Source organism: Mytilus galloprovincialis, chromosome 7, assembly GCF_965363235.1.
Source record: "Mytilus galloprovincialis chromosome 7, xbMytGall1.hap1.1, whole genome shotgun sequence".
Lineage (NCBI taxonomy): Eukaryota > Metazoa > Mollusca > Bivalvia > Mytilida > Mytilidae > Mytilus > Mytilus galloprovincialis.
Genome location: NC_134844.1, coordinates 29,583,905 through 29,593,672, shown reverse-complemented (window position 1 = coordinate 29,593,672; position 9,768 = coordinate 29,583,905).

Below are 9,768 nucleotides of genomic sequence, written 5' to 3'. Positions count from 1 at the left end.
TCTTGAGCCTCGGTAACTGGTTCGATACAGAAGGGATGTCGATTAACACTAGTCCGACCTTGTTTAATAATGGGTCCTTGTACACGTAACAAAGTGTTTCTTTTGCTTGACTCGAAAGAAGATGTACTCCGTATTGATGGCTCCTCTTCAAATGATGTTCTTTTTATACTTTTTCGTCGATATAATAACAGTCCAATGAAAAAATCAAGCAATGCATGTTCTCTTAGCCATAAAAGGAAGTTACAGAAAGAAGAAGAAGATGCTTCACAAATGCCCAACAACTCGTTGTCACATAAAACATCAGGCCTAGCAGAAATACAATCACTATATGAATATTTGAATGTACGTCTAAGTTGAGCCTTGGTGAACGTGTTGTTCCAGAAGGGATTTTGATTAAAATTCGGTTTATTTTGATTAATAAAAGCTCCATGGACCCGTAAAGAAGTTGTTCTATTTCTTGACTCGACAGAAGATGTACTTCGTCTTGTTGAATCTTCTTTAGCTGTTGATCTTTTTATACTTGAATGTGGAATTACTGTGGCGGATACTGGAGAATCACTACTGCTCGATAATGTATGTATATGTATATTTGGACTGTAGAAATTTTGAGTAACATTTGTATTACCTTGATATACAGTAGGTCCTTCGACACGTAACAAAGATTCCATATGCATTGAATCGAAAGAGGATGTTGTATGTTTTGTTGCCTTTTCATCAACTTTTGTTATTTTTACACTTGGTAGCAGAGTTTTTGTTGTCAATAATGGATCCGGAGTTTCACGGTTGACCGAAAAAGAATTATCACACTTGACATCAGGAATTGCCGAATTGTAATTATTGTATGATGAATTGTATGTACTTGGATATTGAGCCCCGTTAACTGTTTTGCTACAGAAATAGTTTTGAATAACATTAGTCTTACTTTCATAAATTACATGTGAACGCAATGCCAATTTTTCTGTAGTTTCATTTATATCCTGATTTGAGTGTGGTTTCCATGTTCTCCACATTTGACCTCCAGGGTCTCCAGATCCTCGAATCTTTATCGAAATTCCGCCATTTTTCGATGTAAATTTTTTCCGTTTGACATGTCGCCGTGTAACATGATCAACTTCGATTGCATGTACAAATCCCAATTCTTCGGCTTTTCGAAAGATCCAAAGTCGCCGATTGTCAGCTGTGTAAAACTTTCCATCTTTTATTACAACCGTTATATTTGGAATGTCCTTCACTGCAATATGTTCAGTTAACAATTCATCCAACGTTTCCCCTATCAATTTTGATCTGCAAGATGATTGTTCGCCCCATTTGTTTGAAATAGAGTCCTGTGAAAAGAATATTTCCGATGGTTTTAACTTCATTATTCCCAAATAAGTCGACTTCATTAAACATCCTTCTTAAAACCTTTCATTTTTCTATCACAACAGCTAACTTTTATCATGAAGACTTAGTATATAATTGAGATTAAAACGATATCCTGAAAATATTCTACTTTCACTATAACTTAACGTGAAGAATTGCTTCCCTTACATTTGTGATTTGTTCGTAACTGAAGTGGTACTTTTAGTTAATGACATGTTTCTATTGATTCTGATTCTCGTTAAAACCTGGAACTTCAAAATCAGATATAGTGTGTGATAACATTGTGTGAGGGAATTCGACGTTTGATGTACCACTGTTCACTCCAGTGCAATTTATGACAATACCACTGCATCAATCAGAATTATTTTTTTTTGCAGTGTTTTAAGAAATGATTTTGCTTTGTTGTTGCGTATTATTTGTGAAACATTCAATGTTTTAAAAAGGCGAATTTTCTTTATAAAGTCAATGATTATGTTGACTTTTGAAGGCCAAACTTTCTACAGCCTTAAATACGCTAATGAAAGATCCAAAAACTATACCAATACATAACGACATGTTTATGAAATTATAACAAATCTATTGGTTAACAAATTTTTACTCGTTATTGCAAAATAATGAACTTAATATATATGACATTTTCTCCCTACCCAGTTTACCCCTATACATTTTTATGATATGGACTGGTCATTGTTATTGAATCGTAGGCAATTTGATTGGATTAAGTTGTTATTAGTTTACCTTCAAACTTGTTTATGCTTTTCATACATGACTATTGATCAATTAGAACGTGCATGAATTTGTACGGTAACTAAAATGACCTTCAAACTGGACACTGGACGAGTCAATATTATGTTTTATCAATGAAAGTTAAGGTATGAAAGGTAAGAATTGCCACTTATTCGATTTTCACAAAATTTTCGGAATATACAGTTGAAAGGTTATTTTCTAAAAGCCTATTGTGAAGAGGAGAGAGAAAGTTTACAAATATTACGTTTTGTTCCATTAAACAAGTCATTTTCGTAAGAGAAATACCGAAATATATTTTACGCACGACTACGGCAGGTAAAATTATTATTTATCATAATAAAAAAAACATTTTTCAGTCTCATTGGAATATGTTGATTACAATTAATCCCAAACTTAAGAAGTAAGTAACTAAAGTCAAAATATGTCCGATCTGCTTATTTCTGCACATCAAAAGTCAATACGATCGTTTTAAAGTCAATTTCGTCTACCTCACAAAATCTTGTTAGGCACTATAGTATTATTTTATCTATCATATCATATAACATTCACTCTTTTATAACATATTATATTATATATAAATTAGTTAGAACAGAATATAATAATAGAATAATATAATATAAATAATTTCATTACATATCAACCCAACGATACAAAAAAGATGATAAAAGACAAACAGAGGTCAATTTATGGCATTCAGTAAGAGATAGTTCAATCTATATTCCTATTGTTATCCATTCGTTTGATGTGTTATGTCATTTGATTTTGCCATTAGATAATTAGGGTCTTTCCTTTTTTAATTTCAGTATTCAGTATTTTTATGATTTTACTTTTTAGTAATCCAACTAATAAATGTATTTGTCTTCGTCTGCTCTGGGTAATTTTATACTCCCAATAAACGTAACGAATCAATTTATAATAGATACGTTGATGATACGAAGTAATTGTTTATATCTTTCAATAAGGGGTCATGAAATAGTACAAAGATAATTTGTGTGTTTATGTATCCTTGTAGTAAGGCTTGTTTCACTTTGTGCACATTCATCGTTTTCCAGAAATACACCTATTGATAACTTACACAATGAAACTTTTTTGAAATGTTTTCAGAAAATTGGTCTATATATAACTTACAGGTAATATTTTAATCGTAACATAGATTGATACTCGACACGAAATATTTCGACCTAGTTATCTTCTTGAACAAATATATTTGTCTATGGTTGAAGTAGCTTTAGAAATAAACAAAATACAAAGCAAAGTTAAGATATCTTCGAAATTTTAAAATATATTTTAAATATGTCTTCCCTGTAGCATCATTACCTATAGAACAATATACCTTTAAATATAAAACAATGCGGTTTACCTTATCATTGAATGAACAACACATATGTTTGTAAACAAAATCAGAACCAATTGTCCATGCATTATAACGTTTGATCTCCATCAATTTAAATTTCTATTTTACGTGAACTACTAGATTCAGTAAACGGTCGTTATTTGAATAGTGTTGATAGAACAGTTCCGATGTTAGACATGTTAGAGCAAGAAAATAGCATAAAGTATCTAATTATAATCATTTGAGTTCTATATAACTTATTAACGGCAAAACCAAATCAAAACTCGCAAATAAACAACATAAAATAAGATTTTATCATCAGTAACAACATTCTGAGATTTGATAGGCACGGTTTTAACAGTTTGTAAGCTTTTCCATGGAACAACAAAAAGTGCCATTATATAAAGACTATATAACTGCTGAACGGAAAATGCAAAAAATGTCAATATTGAACATTGACCTCCGTTTTGCAATCAATAAAATTTAAATGAAAATTTACAAGCAAACGGAGAAAAAAAATCATTAATTGCTGCATGAAAAATTATTGAGCCACAGGCCGTTTAATACCTTAAAAATGAAGTCAACGATCACTTTCCACATACGACGAATATCTACAAAGAATTACAAACTATAATTCGCCAAAACCTATAGCTAATTTCTGAAATTTTTCTTTTCCATTTACCTTTACTCCTAATTAGATAGGATATCATTTTGTCTAAATCGTCCATCTTGATTTAACAACATTTCCTTCAAGTTATGCGTAATGCATTTGGAAAAACTATTTTTATAGAACGTTTACCAATATTATTTTTAATTTATTATTTTTATAGTTTATATAAGGGTATGATTCTACGTTTTACCATTCCACAACAATTGATTTAGATAACAATTCGTCTACTGTTGTCCCTAGAAGTTTTTCTTTGCAAAGTGGTTGTCGACCAAATCAGTTTGAAATAGTGTCCTGTGGACAATATCGGACGGTTTTAGCTGTAGCATTTTAGACATAACCACCAAGCGAAAATGTGTCCTACTTCCTTGCACAGTATTTAATTTTATGAAATAAACATTTAAAAAATAGAATATTTTCATGATTTGGTAGAGCCATTTCATTATGCAGAAAATAGTGGATTTAACCTGGTTTTATAGCTAGCTAAACCTCTCATTTGTATGACTGTCGCATAAAATTCCTTTAAATTGGCAATAATGTGTAAACAAAACAAACAGACATAGTAGTTGACAAGTGTTGTCTCATTATCATACGACATCTTCTTTTTTGTAATAGAGGATACACGAAGGAATTGGAAAAAGATCGTGCCCACGCTTGCTTATAAGGAAAACTAACCTGACGGAACGGAAACCAATTATAGGACGGACGGAAGGACAAACACACGGACAAGAGAAAAACTTTTTAATGTCAAAAATAGGAGACAGCAAATGATCTCATGTGTAGTATCAATAATGCCAATAGAATTAAGTCAGATAGTAAGCAATGCGAATACAATAAAACTTGGAGTCCACATACAAGAATCAATAAAGCAGTAGATATACCTCAAATGGTTACATTCAAATAAAGATTTAAAGCTAGACAATATAGTCTGTTCCATATTAAACACATCATATGACATATACCAATGATGCGTTTGATGGGACCTGTTCTTACCGATGGGTCAATATATATATAGGATATATTGCAGTAGAAAATCCAAATGTCTAGTGTTTGGCTAACTTTTATATACCAATCTGGTATAATTGGAAGAAAAACGCCGTTAAAAAAACTTAATCACCTTGGTTCTTCCTTATTTAGTTAGACTTTGTCCTGCATATCAACAAATATGTGTGACAAGATTATGACGGACTAGGTCAACATTGGAAAAAAAACTTTTCTGGTAAACATTATGGCTTCCCTTTATCGACTTGGTATGTACTATTCAAATTACTCTGGTGTTTGAAAAGGCGTTCGATAACTTTACTACAGTAATGGGCATGTTTCCATCAGTGAAAAAATTATTACAATCCATCAATTGAATGATTTTTTTTATGTTTAAATTATGTGCAGCTTGCATTCAATGCATAAACATAGTTTTAGCTTTGTTTGCTTAATTTTTTCTAGGATCAAATACTTAATATTTTAATTGCAGGCGAAATGAATTTCTTCAATATCTGCAATTTTCGATAAATATTTGAAAATGTTTCCGGTAGTAACTCATGTTTGCTTCATAGCAGGTCTACTATGAAAGGCAAACAATATTTTGATTATCAATATGTTTAGGTGCCCATTCAACTTCAAGAGTTTTGCCCTGTTGTTGTTTTTTTTTTAGATAATTATATCTCAAGTATAATTTGAATAGGGTCTTAAAACTTTGCACTGTTTAAATATAATGTATAAATGAAATTAACACTTTTTAGAAATTTGTAGCATCTGACGCGCTTTTCTTGTGTACCCCTAATATACAATAACGATCTAAAGGGCACTCCGGGATGTACAAGTACGTACAATTATTAGAAGACTAAATGAGACCCAAACAGAACATCCAACTTCATATAAGATCAAAATTGCCTGAGTGTAATATCTGTGTATTACTAAGCTCAGACAAAATTTACTGTTGGCTCTATTCCTGTCCAAATTTGTGAAACAATGACCAAAGTTTGAAGAGACGTTGTCGAAATGCGTAACTGCAGCAATACACTTGGTATAATTAACGTTTATTTTTTACTGTGATATTCTATCTTTCATTTGTAAATATTCCATAATATGCAATAAAACACAGTTCATGTTATTAACGCATATATAGCAATAAGAGATACGACGAAATGCTTTCATATTGAAACCTTAATAACCATTTCCTTTCTTTACTTTCGGTGTGCTGACAATGTACTAATGATAATACAGAACAAAATGTAAATCAGTATACCTCCAACAGATTTGTTTGTAAAGACGCAATAGTAAGCTGTTTTTATTTATACTAATTATATTGACTACACAATGTATTATAATATTAGTTGTCAACGTATGTTAGTAGACTGTTGGTCACTTAAACTCCGTTCTTCTGTGAATTGTATTCTAGAAGAGCCAATACACTTTATTTATCGTCATCAAATACATAATAAGTAAGTTAAAAATAAAATTACTAAGGCGATGTGGTAAGATTTCCAACGAAAAAGCTATGAGGCCAAGACCAAAAGGATGATTTAAATATCTACTTAGTTTGTTGGTTTCTATAACAAGAAATATAGAAACATTGTACCCTCTCATCGTAATTGCACTTATCTCTCTTTTATATTGTTATGTTAAACACTGTCAGAAAATATTAGCTGTCATTTCTTCAAGCTAGCATTGGACTATGGAATACTCTTGATCCTTCTGTATGACGTTAGATTTTTCTCGTGAAATCAATATTTCCAGAGATAAGTTATGTTTCCCATACGGCAAACACCAGTAAAAATGCCTAAGGCAATATTTGAAATTCTTATATGACAAACCGCCATCATGTCAGTCTATTTTCAATATTCACAAAAAAATGATAATTTTTTTCTCCTAATAATACGGTCGGAAATTGTGGTTTTTTTTTTTTTTTTTTGTCAATTTGCCACAGAAGAATTGTTTTTGCCTAGTTCATACATATGTAGTTTCGAAGAAAACAACACACGTGTATGACTTAGTTTTTCTATATTTTGTTGTTGGGTGAATAACTTTGTCGAGCTGTCCTTTTCCTAAGAGAATTTTTAATACCATGTATATATATATTGTTTTCATTTAAGGAGTTCTTTTGACACGCAAAGACATTTTGATAAAAGTTGAATCATAAGTAGATTTACTATATATTGCTGTTACATCCTTTTTTTTAACTGAAGTGCTTTATCGGGTAACTGCGATTCCAAAGTGCGCGATTAAGCATAATCAAAGACAACTTTATACTATTAATAATAGTAATTTTTTTACTTAACTGTTTTTCTTTCTTCCAGTATGATGAACTTTTTTGTTACAGGGAAAGTTTTAATAACCTCTTTCCGACTGCTATGCACATGACGTCTTCGGACACGTAACGAAATTTATATTTAGGTTGATACGAAAGGATATTGATTACATAATAATATTTCTTCTTAGGTTTTGATTATATTATAGTTGAAAACTGAAATTCTTTGTCCTATACTTGAGATTTTCATTTGCTCGAAAACGCAATGTCACTTGGACATCAACACCTAGCCTTTTGTGCAATATAATAAATAAATGACTCACATATACTTGAATGTTCATCTAGTCTAACTGCTTTGTTATAGAAAGAATCTTGAATAATATATGTTCTCCTATTATTTTAAAGAGATGAAAGAACTATCTTCTACCGCGTTTAATCTTTGTATTCTTGAAAACAGAAGTTCATTGTCGGATACTAGAGATGTACGGTTGCTCGAAAAATAGTAATCTCCCCGAAAACGAGGAGTTAAAAAAGCATTATCACCGACACAACTATACCTTGAATAATTGTCATTAACACATGCTGCCTCATATATATTTTTTTTATGTTGAACCACTTTATCTGTTTTATAATCGAATGAAGATTGAATAGCATTCGTTCTTCTTTCTTTCACAGGACGATCATACAGACGTAACAAAGTATTTGTAAAGGTTGGCTCGAAAGAAGATTTACTTCTCAGTATTGCCTCTTTTTCATCTTTTGAATTTGTATATTGAAATTCTTTCTCGTAAGGTAAAGATGCTGTGTTGCTCGAAAGATGATTATCTCCATACAAATTAGGACTTGAAAAGGCGTTCTCACAGACATAACTAGGCCTTGAATAATTGGCATTACCATATGATGATTTGTATGGACTTTGATATTGATCCGAGGTAAATGTGTTATTGCAGAAAGCATCTTGAATATCATTCGTTCTTCTATGTTTCACAGGAGGTTCACAGATACGTAACGAAGTTTTTCTTAAGGTTGGTTCGAAAGCAGATTTATTTCTTAGTGTTTCCTCTTCTTCAGAGTTTGATTTTATAAAAGTTGTATATTGAAATTCTTTGTCAGAAAGTGTAGATTCTGTGTCGATTGACAAATTATTATCTTCCCGAAAACTAGGACTTGAAAGGGCACTCTCACAGACATAGATAGGCCTTGAATAAATGGCATTGTCAGATGATGATTTGTATGTATTTTGATGTTGATCCGCGGTAAATGTGTTATTGCAGAAAGCATCTTGAATAGCATTATTCCTTATTTGATTAACAAGAGGTTCATAGCCACGAAACGAACGTTTTCTTGAGGTTGGCTCGAAAGAAGATTTATTTCTTAGTGTTGCCTCTTTTTCAGCGTTTGATCTTATAAAAGTTGTATATTGAATTTCTTTGTCAGAAAGTGTATATTCTGTGTTGCTCGAAACATGATTATCTCCCCGAAAACAAAGACTTGAAAAGACATTCTCACAGACATAACTAGGCCTTGGATAATTGGCATTACCATATGATGATTTGTATGGACTTTGATGTTGATCCGAGGTAAATGTGTTATTGCAGAAAGCATCTTGAATATCATTCGTTCTTCTATGTTTCACAGGAGGTTCACAGATACGTAACGAAGTTTTTCTTAAGGTTGGTTCGAAAGAGGATTTATTTCTTAGTGTTGCCTCTTCTTCAGCTTTGGATCTAACAAAAGTTGGACACTCAGTTTGTTTATTTGATACTGTAGATTCACGAAAACTAGGACTTAAAAAGGCATTCTCACAGACGTAACTAGGTCTTGTATATTTAGCTTTACCATATGATGATTTGTATGGACTTTGATGTTGATTCTCAGTAAATGTTTTGATACCAAAGTATTCTTGAATTCCATTCCTCCTACTATGATTCACAAATTGAAGTTTTCTGTCTGAAAGCGTAGATTCACAGTTGCTCGAAAATGCCTTATCATATCGACTAGTTTTTGTCCTGTTTTGATTTACAGAAGGTTCATGAACTCGTAAAGAACGAAATCTAGAGGTTGACTCGAAAGATGAATTATAGCATAGTATTGCCTCTTGTTCATGGTTTGATCTAGTATTTCTAGACAATTGAACTTTTGTTTCGGCTAATGGAGATTCACAATAATCATCTTCCCTCAAAAAATGTCTTGAAACATTATTTTTGCAGACAGAACGCGGCTTTGAACAATTGTAATTTCTATATGATGATGTGTTTATATTTGGGTATTGAGCCGCGATAACTGTTTTGTTACAGATAGAATCTTCAATATCATTCCTCGCCTGACATGTAATGGATGTGTTTGGTTTCCATGTTCTCCAATGTCTACCTCCTGGGTCTCCTCGAATCCTTATCGAAATTCCATCATTAT